We start from the raw sequence: 10,000 nt of genomic DNA, 5'->3' as shown, positions 1-10,000 counted from the left end.
CGGCTTGATCGAACCAAGCCTCCGCTATTTCCGAATCTCCCTGTCGAATGGCCTGTTCTCCACGGTCGGAATAGGTAGGTCAATCCCTTCCCTTAGAACCGTACTTGAGAGTTTCCTACCTCATACGGCTCAGCAATCAATTCTTTTGGTGTGCCGTTTTAATCTATTATATCTAATGAATGGGATTTCTATGGATCTATCCAATTTATTCGGGTTAGCCAAAAGAGGTTAATTACATGAGTTTCAAACTAAAATTTGGATTCATAATCCAATCCGTTTTATTTAGTTTTGTCCTTTTTCCCACCTTCAGAAGAATAAACTTTCCCTATTGTTATAATTTTCTGAAAGGTAACTATCTCGGTTTCATATAAAATTTATATAGAATTTTTGAAAAAGACTTTTCTTCATAAGAAAAGACTTACTATCTTTGGGATCTGATCCTACACCGCTGCTCAAAACCTTAGTGGATCGACTCCATTACATAAGTGGATTCCTAATTTTTATCTCACACCATGGGATGATAGGGATATCTCCGATCATGACATAAGTACGCAGTTATTATTGTATTGGCCAAAAACCTTGCTAATTGATCTTTACAAATACACTCAACTTGGTACACTAAATCTTCCATGTGTGAACAACATTTCTACCAAGTTTCATACAAAAACTCTCACGGTAAGGCAGTCATTAAAACAACCAAAGTTTATGAAGAGTTTCAAGGCTAAACTACCTTCTCACTTTTCTTTTGTTTACAAACTTTTTGTACCATGAAATCAGTTCCAAATCTCTCCATTATTGAAACCAAGAGTTCATAAACATCCACTGAGCAATTTAAAGACCATTGACATCCAAATTTTCGAAATAAAACTCCCCAAATCAGATTTGACTGTTTGGCTAAGAGAAAACGAAAAGTTTTCCAGATTCGATGAGTGAATTTTGTGACATCATTTGCATATCAAAATGGTCATAGAATATTACCAAATTTTGCACAATTAAACCTCCATATGAGGATTACTCTTCTATCAAATTTCATTTGAAAATTCACACGAGAAGGTAGTTAACTAAACCATCAAAGTTCAAGAAATTTCCCCCAAAGTTAAAACTGTCTTCTAGCTCTTCTTTCCTTTTTAAACATTTTATCCAAAGCAACCAACCCAAATCTGGTTTATTTGTGAAACAAAGTCCAAGGAACATCTGATATAAAGTTTGGTAGATGTTGGACATCAAAGTTTCCAAAACAACAAGTCCCAAATCATTGTTAGTTACAAATCTGTCCAAGTGGAAAATTCTATCACTGTAGCAGTTTCAAACTTTGGCCACAACTCACTCAATTCAACTTGGAATTGGGCGTGGTTGATGGCGTTGGAAAGCTCTCTTATAAAGATGAATTTTATCAGAAGAAACCATTTTCAAATTCTATCCACATACAGCTCGTTTTTGAGCATCAAGATACAAGTCCTGTCCTGTCTCCTGGAGAGAAACGAAACAGGACAGTGATTTTCAATCGAATGGTGTGGCTCACTCAAGTGGACCCAGAACATGAAATTGGTACCAATGGAAAGCTGGGAATGTCTAGTTTCCAATGCCACAAACGGCACTTGATTTCGACATCGGAGCAAAGAGTTATAGCCGATACAAAATGACTGCCTGGGCAATACGGGATTCATTTTCCAGTTTTGCTAACTTTGAAAATCAACTCATTTGACCAACCAAATCATGTTATTTTTCAACAAAATTTTGTACACACTCACACTAACATGTAAAAAATATAATCAAGTCATTAGAACCTCAAAATTTTGCACAAACATGGTCGGACAAGACAGGGGTAAAATCGGAAACTTTTGCTTCTTGCACCCAATGAAGTTTCTATCAATTACACACCATTAATCCATCATTTTAACCACTAAACCAACAATATATCCACTATCAATCATCAAATCAGCAACAACCCAAGAGTGGGAGTTCATAGAGCCCACTTTCACATTTTTCCAACATAAACAAGATCACCCACATGCATGCAAGAGTTTATACGTGTAATAGAGCTTCCGTAAACTAAGATTCAAGGAGTTGATCGTCCATTACCTCCCTTGATGAATGGACAGAAATTTCAGCCCCTTAGATGCTCAAGAAAACCGTGGATAGCAGCCCTCTTTCTTAGCTTGATGTAATCTCCAAGTAATTAGCTAAGAGTGGTTGAAATTTGAAGTGAAATGGAGAAGATTTGGTGAAGAAATTAGGATGGAATTGGAGTTGTTTTTCACCTTTGTTAGCCGGCCAGATGAGGGAGCAAGAGAGAGAGATTGTGGTCTGAAATGAGGCTTCCAAAGGAAGCTTAATGACTAAGGATTTGGTGCACAAAAGTCAACCGCAAAAAGTGCGCGCACGCGCGCGTTTTGTGCTCGATTCCTCTTAAGTTTGTTTCACTAGTGCACTAAACCTCTAATGCTCATATATTCCTATAAATATTATTCACTCTTAATTGTCCCAAAATAAGAGTCTAAAGTTCCTGAATTTAAATCGCGCGTGTGAAAACGCGTATCTCCAATTTAAGCGCGATAACGCGAAACTTCCGAGAAATTCTTATAACGATAGTACTAATAACTATCACTAGAGTATTTAAACATTAAAATGCCTAATTTAGGTCATTGTAATGTCTTCCAATATTTTCAAACCTATTGTACTCTCAATCGATCAAGATTTCCAAAGACGTGTTCACTATTTTCACTAAACGAGCTTTCGAAAATTAATTTTTGAAACAAGTCATTTTAAAAATATAATGAAACTATATTTTCATGTAATTAGGTCTCAAGAGCTTAGAAAATAATATTCGGAGTAAAAGGCCAAATAAATAATTAAATAAGCTAGAAATAGGAGATTAAATAAGTAAATTTTGCGAGTCCTCACATAATCAGACCATAAAAGTCTTAGATACCTCTTCTCGCAGAAGGAATTAAACATGAGGCAGCGACGGTGGATGGAATTTCTGGAGGATTACGACTGCACTATCAACTACCATCCGGGGAAGGCAAACGTAGTGGCTGATGCCTTAAGTCGCAAGGCTCAAGTAGCAGGGTTAATGATCAAAGAGTGAGATTTGTTAGAATCCGTTTGCGAGTGAAAACCCTGTCTTGGGAGTCATCAGGTGATTTTTGGTAATATTAAGGTAACATCCACCCTACTGGAGCGAATTAAAGAAGCGCAAAAGGAGGATTTGATGGTGCGGAAGTGGGGAGAGAAGATGGAAAAAGGGGAATTGACTGACTTCAACTTTAGTCCTGAGGGTATTCTAAAATATCGAAATCGAGTGGTGGTGCCTAAAGATGAGACGATAAAAACGGAGGTCTTAGAGGAAGCTCATCGGTCCAAGTATACAATCCATCCGGGTAGTAGCAAGATGTATCAGGATCTGAAAGGAGCCTATTGGTGGGACAATATGAAGAAGGAAATCGCTCTGTACGTGCAGAAATGTCTCGTTTGCCAACAAGTTAAGGCGGAGCATCAAAAACCATCAGGCTTACTACAACCTCTTGAAATACCCGAATAGAAGTGGGAAAACGTCACAATGGATTTTGTTTCAGGTTTGTTGGGAACGCAACGAGGACACGATGCCGTTTGGGTGATCGTTGATCGATCAACCAAATCGGCCCATTTCTTACCAGTAAACATGAAATACTCCATGGAGAAATTGGCTCAAGTGTACATGGACGAGATCGTAAGGCTACACGGCGTTCCTGTGAGCATCGTTTAAGACAGAGATCCCCGCTTCGTATCTAGCTTTTGACAGAAATTCCAAGAGACTCTGGGGACCAAACTCAACTTAAGCACCACCTATCACCCGCAGACAGATGGACAGTCGGAGCGAACAATCCAAACTCTTGAGGACATGTTAAGGACCTGTATTCTGGATTTTGGGGGTAACTGGGGTCAACACATGACCTTAGTGGAGTTTGTGTACAATAACAGCTACCATTCGTCGATTCAAATGGCTCCATACGAGGCACTATATGGACGAAAATGCCGGTCACCGATCTATTGGAACGAAATTGGCGAGAGGAAGACGCTAGATCCAGTGACTATTCCATGGATGGAGGAGGCTCGAGAAAAGGTTAAGTTAATACGACAACAACTCCAAACAGCTCAAAGCCGACAAAAGAGCTACGCGGATAATCGAAGAAAAGACTTGGAGTCCGAAGTGGGAGACCATGTTTTCCTTAAGGTCACACCGTTACGGAGCATCACAGCCAGTAGAGGAATAAAGCTCCAACCGAGGTCCGTTGGACCTTTCAAGATTCTCCAAAGGGTTGGTAAAGTAGCGTATCGCCTGGAACTACCGTCCAGTCTCTCTCGAATTCACGACGTTTTCCACGTCTCGATGCTTAAGAAGTACTATCCCGACCCATCCCGTATCTTACAGCCAGAGGAAATCGAAATAGATGAATCGCTCACTTACGAAGAGAAACCTGTACAATTGCTTGACCGGAAAGTTAAAGAGTTGAGAAACAAGCAGATTCTGTTGGTTAAGGTACTGTGGAGTAGGGTGGAGGAAGCTACCGGGGAGGTGGAAGAAGAAATACGAAAGAAATACCCTGAACTTTCCGTGAGTCAAGGTGAGAAATTTCGAGGGCGAAATTCTTTTAAGGGGGAGAGGGTGTGAGGCCCCGTAAATTTTTTTATTTTCTAGATTTTATTCTATTTAATTGCATCCTTTTCCGCATTTTCTTTATTAGGAAAATTTTTTTAGATAATTTTTATGAGTAAATATAGTTTTAAATTATTTTTCTAGTATCGGTTAGTTTTTGAGAAATTAAGAGCGTGTACCGGACGTGGGACCCGCTAGTGAGGAAAGTTCGGTAAAATTCGGCCAGTTAGGTTAAGTTTTGTATACCGGGATTAGTTTAGCAGGTGTTAAGAGATAATTGGAGGTTACCCAATGGATGAGAGTTGGAGAGACAAAAGGATAGCCATGCATTAATTAGAGTGCCATGTGTCACTTGGTGGTTAACTCTTGGACTTTGACCACTATTCACCACTTTACCAATTAATACAAAAATTGACCAAAAACATCTTCATTTGCAAGCTTCCTTGGCCGGCCATCTTCAAGAGAAAAGAAGAGAAAACTCCCAACTTTCTTGCCTCCAATCTTGTTCAATCTTCTAGTTCAACCGATTAAACTTGGATTTCCTCCATAAAAACCTTTAGTTTAGTGGTAGTAAGGTTGGTTGTGAAGTGGTTTGGAAGACCAAGGTGCTAAGTGCTTCCTTTCTTGAGTTGGTAAGGTGAGTAGCTAAAGAACCTCTCTTTTCTTCTCAATAATGTGTAATTAGTGGCTTATGTGAGTTAAAGAGATGGTTTTAGGTGTTATTTCATGACTCTTGGTTGAGATTTGGGAATTTTTCTATTTATTCATGATTTTTCTGTTTTTATATGTTTAGTATTGTGTGGCCATGGATGATGGCTTGGGATAGTCTAGAATGAAGCTATAGTGCGTAAATTGTAGCTAATTGCGGAAAATTTTCAGCTAATTGCGGAAAATTTTCACTTTGTGCGGAAAATTCCAGATTAGGGTTTCAAGTATTTCCATTCTGCCCGATACTGTTTCTCCTAGTTAGAGGCCGAATTGGCCTTAGTATAAAACATAAAAGTTGTATAGAATGATGTTTTATAGTAGCCTAAAAATTTCAGCCCAATCGGAGCAACGTATCCTATGAAAAGACCGAAATACCCCTGCTGCCCTGTTTCTGTCCGAAACTGATAATCCGCTTCTGTAATTGGTTAGTTTGACCGGGAATACTAATGATTTGGTTGTCAATGTCTTCTTAAGAAATATATCCTGGTATCTTATCTTTCATATGGCTTTCGAATCACTTGAATTGGACTTCGGTAACCTGAGTTATGGTCATTTAACCAGAATGCGGTTTGCTAACCTGTTTATGCGGTTCTGGTTTGGTACATTGAAATTTTGACCTAGTTTCACTACAAACTGGACTGAGTGGCCTTCTTCAACATTTTATCCCTTTCTTTTAGCTTCGAAACGGTGTATATTGCACCTCGATCCGACAAGTGTAGCTTCAGTTGTGTTAGTTCCGCTAAGCAACAGCAAATCTGCCTTTTGTTTTCCAACCTAAACTTCATTTCCGCACATGTCCTAGTTTGATTTTGTACTTATACGTTCTACTTGATTTTATTCTAGTAGTATGTGAATTCGATTTATGACTCGTATTTGAGTCTCATTGAGCTTGTTTGAATGTTTTAGGGCGTGACGGTGATTCAAGACGCTCTTTGGGTGGAAGTATATGAAATTTCATTTGCTTGCTTGGTGAGTGTACCACTCACTTGCTTATTACTATGTGGCTTTGTTACACTTGAAATTGATGCCTTGAATGCTTATTTGCACCGTTGAATTTGGTTCAAAGGAGGGTGTACTTGATCACTCTCACCCTTTATGTCTTACATATGACTGTTTACTGTGTTACTGGAATGGTATATGAATATATTGGAATTGGTGTCGTTTGGACGAGTATCCAACGGCCATTACTGTTATCACTGAGCTCAACCCCATTGGTGGTCAATTGAATCGAGCCGGCAAGGGCTTGGTCGTGAAAATTGACGAGCCATGGGGACTGTTATATGGAATCTTGTAGTATGAGACTCTTGATTCTGGTATATTCGAGTATTACCAATTTTCCACTGTTTGGAGTTCGGGCCCGGTAGGGGTATGTTGGGCGGAAGGAATTGGAGTAAAGCGGAGTCTACATTTGGTTACACTTTGTACATTGACGGAGGGTCAATGAGAAACGATCAAGTATGGCGAGCGAGGAAAGGGGCTCTTGAGAGCCGTCCGTATCCTTTTACCATTGTTATTGATATGTGACTTTATTTAGCTTCCTTATTGAATGATTTGGGATTGATCGACTCCATGCATAATTGAACTTCCTTGCTTGAGTGAAAGTATCTCACTGGGCGTAAGCTCACCCTATTACTTTTGTTTTCCTTACAGGAGTTTGAAACTTTTGTGAGACTAGGACCTTTGGTTGCCGAGTTGAGCTTGAGTAAATACATTTTGAATAGCTCCTTATTGGGCAAAACCTTAAGTGCAATTTGATCCAACCTTTGCGTTTGAGTTATAATTTGCAAACCGGACATGTATAAACTTGTTGGATAACTTTTGTATGCTATTCTGACGTGTCCGGCACTGTTTATGTCGATTCCGATTTTCGTTTCTTTTATTTTGTGATTTTGACTTGTTTGAGCGCACTTTTATTTTTTCCCGGAACGTTTTAGATCGTGTTTAACTGCACCGTTAGTCCTGGCGAGAGTTGGGCAGGCAGTCCGCTAACCTCTTTGGTTCGCCTTAGGGGAAGGTGGGGCTGTCACAGGTGGTATCAGAGCCTAGGTTTGAATTGGCCTGGGCGTGTTAGAAATGCTCGACTTGAGGATTATTTTGATTGTTTCCCTTAAGATTATTTATGATTATTTACTCTTGTGGTGTAGGATGGACGGGCCTAGTGGTAGCCTTACTGGTGAGCGACCCTGTGGAGTGCTCCCGGCGATTAAGTACCAGATTCGGCCAAGAGGGGCCGTCGTACGTTGGAGTCCAGCTAACCGCCTCCGACGTTGTGAGTACCGTCACACTTACGCCTACCCTAACACTGTAGTGTTGGCTGTGGTAGAGGAACGAAAGGAGTTGGCGAAGGATAACGCTAGGCTTGAGGCCGAAGTGAACCAACTAAGGGCAGCTAACGAAAAACAAGCCGAGCGAATCAAGGAGCTAGAGTACGACGTGATCGAAGGTCAAGATAGGGTAGACGACCTTTGCGCCCAACTTGGAGAGGCACGTGAGCGTATGACAAAGAGAGCTAGGAAAGTTAGGGTTCGAGCCGAGTCGATCTTGAACCTTTGCGACGATTTGCTCGAGGAGGAGAGTGACGAGGCTTCGTGTGCAGGGGGCGAGGATGGAGGTGAATCCACCTCATCGGGTGGGTCCACTAGCCCGACGACCGACTGAGCCGTCACCCTTGGGGTATTTTGGAGGATTTTGACTACCGTATATAGGACGGATAGGGAATGGTAGACCTGGGAAAGAACTTTAGCTAGCCATTTTTGTACGTTTGGACTAGCGATGTATATACTACTATTGATGATGCCGTTCCCTTGTGGATTGTCTTTGTTGTACTTGACTGACTGTTAATATGTGTCTTGTTTGACTTTGTTTTGGTGACTTTGCTTTGGAATGTGTATATGCTTTATTGTAAAAGATTTTGGTTTCTTACGTACATGTATTGTTATTTTATTGTTCTAGTTACATTTGTCTAGATTGAATAGATTCAATGGAGGGCACCCGTAGTGGTCGGGGACGTGGGTGTGGGAGTAGGCAACCCACGTCTGAAAGGGGCACTGGGGAAACTTCGTCTGGACCCAACCCTGAACCTAGGGTTGACCCTAACGTTCAAATAGCTGCTGCTATGCAGCAAATGACTAATTTATTGGCCCAAGTGGTGCAGGAACAGGGTCAAAACCCTAATTCTAACCCTGGAAAACCCTGGCAATCACGTGGAGAGCGAAGACAGAGCTCTCGAGGGATTCTTAAAGTTTGCTCCACCAAAGTTCCTTGGGGGGCCCGATCCAGATATAGCCGAAAGGTGGCTAGAGAAAATGGTTGATATTTTTGCTGCCTTGCACTACACCGAGGAGAGGCAGGTGACCTTTGCCGTCTTTCAGTTAGAAGGGGCGGCCCGTTCCTGGTGGAACGTCATACGGCAGAAGTGGGAACGGGAGCAAACGCCCTGGACCTGGGTGAACTTCATGCGAGAGTTCAACGCTAAATTCTTCCCTCCTCTAGTCAAGGAACAGAAGGAAGATGAGTTTATCCGACTTCGCCAAGGGGCCCAGTCTGTAGCGGAATACGAGAGTCAGTTCACCCGCCTATCCAAATTTGCCCACGAGCTGATCATGACCGAGCAACGGTGAATAAGGCATTTTATCCAGGGTTCGAACGTAGAAATTCAGAAGGATCTCGCGGTGGCCCAGATTAATGCTTTTAGCGAGGCCGTGGAGAAAGCCCAACGGGTGGAGAGCGCTAGGCTACAAGTACGAAACTTTCAGGCAAAGAAGCGCGGCTTTCCTGGAAGTTGTTCAGGGCAGGGGGATAAGGGTACCCCTCCCAAGTTCGGACGGGAAGCCGGAGGTGGATGACAGTCGGGAGAAGGCAGAGGGGTTCCGTCCAGGGGTGGCTCAGCTGGGAGAAGCCAGGTAGGAAATTTCCAGAGGGGTTCAGGTTCGGCGTCCCGTGGACCTTGTGGGTACTGCGGAAAGCAAAATCATTCTGAGGACAACTGCTGGAAGAAAGATGGAAAATGTCCGCGTTGCGGAAGTGCAGACCACCAGCTTGCCACCTGCCCAATCCTAAAGCAAGATGAAAAGGGAAGTCAACAACCGTCAAACACCAACGCTGGACCAGCTAAGGGAGATGGGACGAAATCTAAGGTCGCGGCTCGAGTGTACTCATTAGAGCCACAGCAGGTCCCAGATTCCTCTGAGGTCGTAGAAGGTACGATCCCTGTATTCCACCGCTTTGCAAAGTTTTTAGTAGATCCCGGTGCCACCCATTCCTTTGTCAACCCTAATTTCATGTGTGACATTGATAAAAAACCTGCTAGTTTACCATACGACCTAGAAGTTAGTATGCCTACGGGGGATCATCGTTTGGTTACTAGCCTGGTTTATAAGCACTGCGAGGTTTGGGTAGGAGAGAGAAAGTTGTTAGGGGATTTGATAAGCCTGTCTATTAAGGGATATGATGTGATTTTGGGCATGGACTGGTTAGTCAAGTATAAAGCCCAACTAGATTGTAAGAAGAAGATGGTAGAATTTCGTTTTCCTGGCGAGGCGACCCTAAAGTTGGATATAAGGGGTAGGTTAGCCTCATCTGCTTTGATCTCGGGTATTCGGGCTTGGAAATTGTTAAGTAGAGGGGCGCAAGGATTTTTAGCCTTTCTAATTA

Source organism: Coffea eugenioides, unplaced genomic scaffold (assembly GCF_003713205.1).
Source record: "Coffea eugenioides isolate CCC68of unplaced genomic scaffold, Ceug_1.0 ScVebR1_3177;HRSCAF=4342, whole genome shotgun sequence".
Lineage (NCBI taxonomy): Eukaryota > Viridiplantae > Streptophyta > Magnoliopsida > Gentianales > Rubiaceae > Coffea > Coffea eugenioides.
This window is presented reverse-complemented; position numbering follows the sequence as displayed.